Source organism: Adiantum capillus-veneris, chromosome 7 (genome assembly GCF_014529385.1).
Source record: "Adiantum capillus-veneris isolate H3 chromosome 7, ASM1452938v2, whole genome shotgun sequence".
Classification (NCBI taxonomy): domain Eukaryota; kingdom Viridiplantae; phylum Streptophyta; class Polypodiopsida; order Polypodiales; family Pteridaceae; genus Adiantum; species Adiantum capillus-veneris.
The window spans coordinates 16,878,107-16,887,693 of record NC_140937.1 but is presented as its reverse complement, the minus strand read 5'-3'; positions in this window follow the sequence as shown (position 1 = coordinate 16,887,693).

Sequence of the window (9,587 nt, the reverse complement as noted above, 5' to 3'; positions counted from 1 at the left end):
AATAAACCTAAATCTAATCTAACGTAAATCTAATCTAATCTAACCTAAATAAACATAAATCTAATCTAAGGTAAATCTAAATCTAACCTAATCTTAAACTCGAAATATATCTAAATATAATCTAATCTAATCTAACGTAAATAAACCTAAATCTAATCTAATATAAATCTAACTCAAAATAAACTTAAATCTAATCTAATCTAACCTAAATAAACCTAAATCTAATCTAATGTAAATATAAATCTAACCTAATTTTAAACTCAACATAAACATAAATCTAAATGTAATCTAGCTTAATTTAATTTAAAATTTAACCTAATCTCTCTCTCTCTCTCTCTCTCTCTCTCTCTCTCTCTCTCTCTCTCTCTCTGTTTTCTCCCCTTACCTCTCCCTTTTGTTTTCTCCCCCTCTCTCTCTCTTTGTTTTTTTATTCTCTCTCTCTTTCTCTTTGTTTTCTCCTCTCTCTCTCTCTCTCTCTCTCTCTCTCTCTCTCTCTCTTCCTCTCTCAATGTGTGTGTATGCATTCTCTGTTTATGCATGCATGTGTGTGTGTGTGTGTGCGTTTTTTGTTTATGCATGTGCTCTCTCTCTCTCTCTCTCTCAAAAACACAATGTGTGTCTGTGTGAAAGAGAGGGAGAGAGAGAGAAATAGGGGAAGGGAACATGAGAGAGAGGAGAGGGAAGGAGCATACCTGGCTCTCCTTCCTCTCCTCGTGTGTGTGTGTGTGTGAAAAAGAAAGAGAGAGAGGGAGAGCACGGATTACCTCTTTGCTTGAGCACCGAAAACTCAGATATGAGATCTGAGTTTTCAGACGCTCTCGGCTTATTTTTCACCCCTGTCGGCGTCGCTATGAGCGTCGCTATGAGCGTCGCTATGTTACAAATGAACTAGCGATGCTCATAGTGATGCCCATAACGATGCCATGAATTTTCACTTTTGAGCGTCGCATTGTGAGTGTCGATAATGTGAAGTACCTCTTGTAGTGGAAGATGGAAACTTCAAGCACTAAGCAAAACACTTATCAAACACAACATCAATTCCCTCACGGTCCCAGACCCAATACCTCACACACCTCGAAGATGGTGAGAGCTAGCGGGGTATGAGAGTAGATTGAGAGAAAGAAGGAGTAGTCTTACAAGAAATATGTACATCTCCTCACATAATCACTCATATTAGCATAGCTTAGCTTAGTAATTAGCATGGTAGAGGAGCATGCATTGAAGCTTGGCTCTTGGTTGGATTTACATCACAAAGCATGAGTTTTTGGTGTAGGCCTCCCTCCTCACAAGCTTGGAGTAGGTGATAAGCTTTCCATTAAAGCTTGAGAAGGAGAGAGAGAGTCTTCTTGCTTCACACATCAGTTTTTGTGTGAGTGTGTGTGGATAATTCCTTGAGAAAATCAGCCCCGTCTCTCTCTTGGTCGACCCCTCTTGCTATTTTCTCATGCTGCAACCCTATTAGCCCTTTCCAGGCTTAGCCAATGAGTATTAAGAAGCATAAATGATAGCCTTATGACACTTGTTCCCCTTTCCCCTTTTGTGAGAGCTTTAGGTAATTAATAAATGCAACTAAACTCTCATTGGACCCCTTTGCCTCCTGGCCAATAGGAATCAGGCAAGCCATTGGGTTGCTGAATGCTCATTGGACCCCTTGGAAGACTATCCAATAGTCTTCTAGAGAGATTAATTCTTATTGGTTCTTTTATTAAGTGTTTTTAAATTAATTAAAGTAGATTTTCCTAATTCTCATTGGTCCACCTTTATGGCCATCCGGATTTGAGTACACCTTGTGGGCATCTGGGCTACGGAGCTGACATTTGTCCCTCTTTCCCCTTGTGTAAAGGAAGCTTGTGAATGTGTGTGTGTGTGTTTCTCTCTCATCCCCTACTTCCAAGACTCGCCCCCTCCTATGTAGGACTTGTGAAGACGTTTTGGGACACACACAAAGCATCCAATTTCCCTAGTGTTTGACCTTTGGACACAACCTTTGAATTTTGGAACCTTAGCATTTTGGAAGTCTTAATGGGCTGAACCTTAGGGTCTTTTAAGCCCATTTTTGCACATTGCTCTTTTGCAAATGCCCCCCCCCCCTTTGGATCCCTACTGTGGCCGGTCTACCAGCTTAACCAATATTCTAGTTTTTTCTCCCCTGGAACTTACCCATATTAAATGATTAGTTTAACAAGAGAAAATCATTTAGGAGAAGTAGGTATTAGTTATTATGACATTACCTCTCTCTTGAATCATAGTCGTCCTCGACTATGTGGTAGAGAAGATAAAGCCTAGTCATTAGTCCTTTTCCTAGCGGGTAGAGGATCCCTATGTTACCCTACTACATCGTTCCGGAATGGATGACTAGTCCATTTGGTGCTTGAGAGCCTAAGTTTCCACAAGCATGTCTACACATTATTCCTATCAATCTTCCATAGTAGAGTGACAAGCTCTACTTGGTGTTCGGGAGACGTCGTCTCCGCAAACTTGATCTAAGCATGCATACTAATTCATTTTTGTGCACAATAAAGAAAAAGAGAGTCTTATAAGACAATAAATTTCTTCATTTTTAACATTTGTACATTTGCTTACTCTAGGGAAGCGTTGTAACCATTGACAAGGTTTAGGTTATCCTCTAATTGTATGCCTTGCATCCATCTAGCATCTTCAAAAGGATAATTTTTAAACTTAATAAGATATCGTCGGATAGTCTCACCACCTCTTAGTACCTTGTCTTCATGTCGGAGAATGGACTCGAGCTGCAGCACCTCTTCTTGGTCCTTGATCTCCGGTGGGTCTTCAATAGTTGGTTCTTGAGGTGGCTCTCCTTTGTATGGCTTTAGTAGGCTCACATGGAAAGCATTTTGTATGAGCCAATGGCTGGGCAACTTGAGTTGATAGGCCATCTCATTGATTGGCCTACGAATCTGGAAGGGACCATAGTACCTTTTTGCTAACTTAGCATAGTACTTTTGGTGTCCTGTAGGATTCTTGCCCGTCGTGTGCCTTAATTGAGCCTTGGGAAATTTGAGTAAGACCCAATCATTTTCTTTAAAGGCTTGGGCTCTTCTATGCTTGTCAGCAGCAGCCTTTTGCCTTTGCTGTGAGATAGAGATAGCATCCTTAATCTTTTGGAAAGATTCTTGTAGGTCTCGGCTATACTCATCTGCAACGAATATTTTCCCATGTACCTTAAGTAGCAAGGGACTTTTCGATCTTCCCTCAATTACCTCAAAACGTGCTTTTCCCGTGGAAGAAGTTACAGTATTGTTGTAGGCATACTCCCCTAAGGGTAAGTACTTCTCCCATTGGGATCTTTGATCTACTTTTGTTACATACGCTTTTAGTAGATGGAGAATTGTTAGGTTAGCTATTTCACTTTGACCATCCATTTGCGGGTGATAGGCCCAAGAGAAATTTATCCTTGTTTCTAAATTCTCAAAGAGACCCTTCTAGAAATTACTGGTCATTCCAGGATTTCTATCCAACACTACGGACATTGGCAAGCCATGATACTTGAAGATTTGTGAAATGAAGAGGGTTGCCATTTGATGGGCTTTGATAGTCCTTTTGATAGGTATAAAATGAGCTTGTTTAGTAAACCTGTCTATTATCATCCATATTCCCGTATTCCCATGGATAGACTTAGGCAATCCAAAGATAAAATCCATGGATATGCTCTCCCATGGTGAATTAGGGATTGGAAAAGGTTGAAGCAATCCAGATTGCTTCCCTCTATCAAACTTCGTCTTTTGGCGTACCAGACATTTAGAAACATACTCTTGTATGTTTTCTTTCATGGTAGGCCAATAGAAATATGTTTCAATTCCCTTTAGGGTAGACAAAATCCCTCTATGTCCCGCATAAGGAGGAGCATGAGATTCACACATTACTTTGTCATGTAGTGAGTTAGTAACACATAGTCTATTGCCATAGAGATGATAACCATCTTGGAAGGTAAATGGTTCCTCTTTCTTCCCTAATGCAAGGGATGAAATCACATCTCTAAAATCGGGATCAATAGCATACTCATCTATCATAGAAGATAGATCATGTGAGTTGCTATGGAAACCACATTCACTGTCGACCGTCTTGAGAGTGCATCGGCTACTTGAATATGCTTGTTTGCAATGTGAGCAATATGAAAATGAAATTGCGAAAGGAAATTTTCCCACCTCATTTGTTTGTCGGAGAGCTTGGTCTGCGTCATGAAGTGCTTAAGACTTTGGTGATCCGTTCGTAGAATGAAAGGAGTCCCCAATAAATAGTGCTTCCATGAGTCTAAGGCATGTAGAACTGCGAGGAGTTCCTTTTCATATATGCCTAGAGCTTGCTCAATAGGGTCGATCCTTCGACTTTCATAGGCTATGGCGTGCCTTTCTGAGAGATCCGTTAGTGTACGCACAGATTCAGAGATAAGTTTTACTTTAAGCTTTTTGAAAGCATTGTTCTCCTTGGCAGACCATGTATACCCAACGTTTTTCTTTATTAGGTCATGTAATGGTCCTGCAATTTGTGAGAAATTTTCTATGAAGCGTCTATAGGGATGCACACATACCTATAAAGCTTCTTAGTTCATGAAGATTCCTTGGTTTAGGTCATCCTTTTATTGCATCTAACTTTGATGGATCCATTTGGATGCCATCTTGAGAGATAATGTGACCTGAATACTGAATCTCTTGGAAGAAAAATTCACTTTTCTTTTGATTAACATAAAGTTTATTCTCTCTTAGAACTTGAAATATTACCTGGAGCTGCTACTTGTGTTCGTCTAATGAATTAGAGTAGATGATGATATCATCAAAGAACACTCTAGTAAAGGTTTGATGAGGTGTGAATAGCTTCTCCATCAAGCGGTTGAATGTGGCTGGTGCATTGGTCAAGCCAAAAGGCATGACTATATATTTGTAAAGACCAAACGTAGTGCGAAATGTGGTCTTTACAATGTCTTGATCAACTATCCTTATTTGATGATAGCCACTTTTTAGGTCAATCCTACTGAAGTAGGTGGAACCTTGTAGCTTATCAAATAGTTCTTCTACCCGTGGAACGGGAAAGCTATTCTTGATAGTGATCCTATTTAGTGCTCTATAGTCGACACACATATGATATATGCCGTCTTTCTTTTGCATTAATATCACAGTTGAGAAAAATGGAGATGGGCTAGGCCTAACCATGCCCTTCTCAACTAACTCATGCACTTGCCGCATAATCTCCTCTTGTTGAGCTTGAGAAACTCTATAAGAGGTTTATTAGGCGGTGAAGTTCCTGTAAGAAGTTCAAATACATGGTCATCATTGCCTCATTTAGGAGGTAGCTCACAAGGGATGTCGTCAATAAAGACATCTTGAAACCCCTTGAGAAAATTGGATAACTCTAATTCCTTGTGAGTGTGTATATTTTCTTTTGCTAAAACATTAAGTTCGTTTTAAGAATCTTTAACAAAAATCATGTACACGGAAATAGAGCTCTTTATTCTCTTATTCAAAGCTTGCGTATGTACAATGGGTATGGTGTTACCCATTTCTTTGGCATCTATGTACATATCTTTTTCCCTGAACCTAAAGTAGATTTTCCTTTCAAGGAATTTAACATTGGTAGTCATGCGATCAAACCATGGTGCCCCTAGGATTACATCCTCGTGCTTAAGAGGATAGATACATAAGTCCTCTTTGTCCACATAGCTTTGGACATGGAGCCTCAATTTCCTGATTAAGGGAGTCTGAAGCCTCTTGCCCCTTGAAAGCACCGTCCACGGAGTAGGACATCTCCCATCTCATAAGCTTGTATGCCTAGCTTGGTGGCCAACTCTGTGGATATGAGATTGTGAGTAGAACCAGGGTCAAAGAGAATAGAAGCATCATGTTCTCTTACCTTCCCCAAACATGGCATAGAGGAGATCCTTTGTGGTGAGTTTCCTCCTTTTGGAAATCAACCAAGGTAGCTCTAGGAGGCTCATCGTGGGTGTTCTTTTGGGGACAAGTATGGTACGCATGCCCTTGCTCGCCGCACTTGAAACAACGGACATCCTTGCGATAATTTTCAAGCTCTTCAGGAGAGAGTTTTTTTTTACCTTTGTAAACTCCCTTCTCCTTAGCTTTGTTGGAATTGCTGTAACATTTAATGGCCTAAAAACTTGTGTGTAGTAGAAATTAGCATGAACATAGTGGGCATTTCATTAGAATAGATTCCTTATGAGAATTACAAGAGTGCTTGGGTGGAGAGAGAGCAACAAAAAGCATAACACCTAGTTAGATAGCATGAACAATACTTTCAAACGAGAGATAAATTAAGCTATTACAACAGTTGAGGACCGGATTTGCATGGAGCCGGTCCCCCCTCCAAAAGGCTTTGTATTATGGTTTCTCCCTTCAAGAGAGACATTGTACAATACAATTCTTTGTGTTCCTTCAAGACTAGCTAGTGCAATGAAGATGAAAGCTTCATGCACTAAGAAAAACACTTAGCAAACACAACATCAATTATCCCCGGTCTCAGACCCAAGACCTCACACACCTTCAAAGATGGTGAGAGCTAGCAGGGTATGAGAGTAGATTGAGAGGAAGAAGGAGTATCTTACGAGCAATATGTACATCTCCTCACATAATCACTCATATTAGCATAGCTTAGCTTAGTAATTAGCATAATAGAGGAGATGAGCATGCATTGAAGCTTGGCTCTTGGTTGGATTTGCATCACAAAGCCAAGAGTTGTTGGTGTAGGCCTCCCTTCTCACAAGCTTGGAGTAGGTGGTAAGCTTTCCATTAAAGCTTGAGAAGGAGAGAGAGTCTTCTTTACTTCACACATGAGATTGTGTGAGTGTGTGTGTGATAATGCCTTGCAAAAATCAGCCCCCTCTCTCTCTTGGGCAACCCCTCTTGCTATTTGCTCTTGCTATTCTCTCATTGGACCTCCCTAGGGCTAGCCAATGACAATTAAGCAGCATAAGTGATAGCCTGCTGACATGTGTCCCCCTTTCCCCTTTTGTGAGAGCTTTAGGTAATTTAATAATTCAACTAAACTCTCATTGGACCCCTTTGCATTTTGCCCAATAGGAATCAGGCAAGCCATTGGGCTACTGAATGCTCATTGGACCCCTTGAGACTTAATTCTCATTGGTTCTTTTATTAAGTGTTTTTAAATTAATTAAACTAGATTTACTCTAGCATAATTCTCATTGGTCCACCTCCAAGGCCATCCAATAGGAATTGGGTACACCTTGTGGGCATCTGGCCTAGGGAGCTGACATGTGTCCTTCATTCCCTTTGTGTAAAGGGAGCTTGTGTGTGTGTGTGTGGATTTCTCTCTCATCCCCTACATGCAAGGCTCTCCCCCTCCTAAGTAGGGATTGGTAAAGACTTTTTTGACACACACAAAGCATCCAAATCCCCCATGGTTGACCTTTGGACACAACCTTTGAATTTTGGAACCTTATCATTTTGGAAGTCTTAGTGGGCTGAACCTTAGGGTCTTTTTAGCCCATTGTTGCACATGGCTCTTTTGCAGATGGCCCCCCCTTTGGATCCCTATTTTCCCTCCTTTGGATCCCTACTGTGGCTGGTCTGCTAGCTTAACCAATATTCTAGCTTTTTCTCCCCTGGCACTTCCCCATATTAAATGATCAGTTTAACATGAGAACATCAGTTAGGAGAATTAGATATTGATTATAATGACATTACCTCTCTCATGAAATCATAGTCGTCTTCGACTATGGTGTAGAGAAGATAAAGCATATTCATGAGTCCTTTTCCTAGCAGGTAGAGGATCCCTATGTTACCCTACGACATCATTCCACAATGGATGACTAGTCCATTTGGTGCTTGAGAGCCTGAGGCTGCCGCAAGTATGTGTGCACATTAGTCCTATCAATCTACCATAGTAGAGTGACAAGCTCTACTTGGTGTTTGGGAGACGTCGTCTCTGCAAACTTGATCTAAGCATGCATACTACTTCATTTTTGTGCACAATAAAGAAAAAGAGAGTCTTATAAGACAAAAACTTTGTTTATCTTTAACATTTTGTACATTTTCTTACTCTTGGGAAGCATTGTAAGCATTGACAAGGTTTAGGTTATCCTTTAATTGTATGCCTTGCATCCATCTAGCATCTTCAAAAGCATAAATCTTAAACTTAATAAGATATCTTCGGCTAGTCTTACCGCCTCTTAGTACCATGTCTTCATGTCGGAGAATGGACTCGGGCTGCAGCACCTCCTCTTGGTCCTCGATCTCCGGTGGGTCTTCAATAGTTGGTTCTTGAGGTGGATCTCCTTTGTAAGGCTTTAATAGGCTCACATGGAAAGCATTGTGTATGAGCCAATGATTGGGCAACTTGAGTTGATAGGCCATCTCATTGATTGGCCTAAGAATCTGGAAGGGACCATAGTACCTTTCTACTAGTTTAGCATAGTACTTTTGGTGTCCCGTAGGATTCTTGCCCGTTGTGTGCCTTAATCGAGCCTTGGGAAACTTTAATAAGACCCAATCATTTTCTTTAAAGGCTTGAGCTCTTCTGTGCTTGTCAGCAGCACTCTTTTGCCTTTGCTGTGAGATAGAGATAGCATTCTTAATCTTTTAAAAAGATTCTTGTAGGTCCCGGCTATACTCATCTGCATCAAAGATCTTCCCATGTACCTTAAGTAGCAAGGGACTTTTTGATCTTCCCTCAATTACCTCCAAAAGGTGCTTTTCCCGTGGAAGTATGTACAGTGTTATTGTAAGCATACTCCACTAAGGGTAAGTACTTCTCCCATTGGGATCTTTGATCTACTTCCGTTACATAGGCTTTTAGTAGATCGAGAATTGTTAGGTTAGCTATTTCACTTTGGCCATCCATTTGTGGATGATAGGCCGAAGAGAAGTTTAACTGGTCATTCTAGGATCTCTATCCAACACTATGGACATTGGCAAGCCATGGTACTTGAAAATTTGTGAAATAAAGAGGGTTGCCATTTGATGTGCTTTGATAGTCTTTTTGACATGTATAAAATGAGCTTGTTTACTGAACCTATCTACTATCGTCCATATTCCCGTATTCCCATGGATAGACTTGGGCAATCCAAAGATAAAATCCATGGATATGCTCTCCCATGGTGAATTAGGGATAGGCAAGGGTTGAAGCAATCCAAGTTGCTTCCCTCTATCAAATTTTGTCTCTTGTCATACCACACATTTAGAAACATACTCTTGTATGTTCATTTTCATGGTAGGCCAATAGAAATATGTTTCAATTCCCTTTAAGGTATATTGAATCCCTCTATACCCCGCATAAGGTGGAGCATGAGATTCATACATTACTTTCTCACGTAGTGAGATAGTAACACATAGTCTATTGCCATAGAGAAGATAACCATCTTGTGAAGTAAATGGTTCTTCTTTCTTCCGTAATGCAAGGGCTGAAATCACATCTCTGAAGTCGGAATCAATAGCGTACTCAACTATCATTGAAGATAGATCATTGTGAGTTGCTATGGAAACCGCATTCACTCTCGGCCATCTTGAGAGTGCATCAACTACTTGATTATTCTTGCCAGCACTGTGAGCAATATGAAAATGAAATTGTGAAAGGAAATTTGCCCACCTCATTTGTTTGTCGGA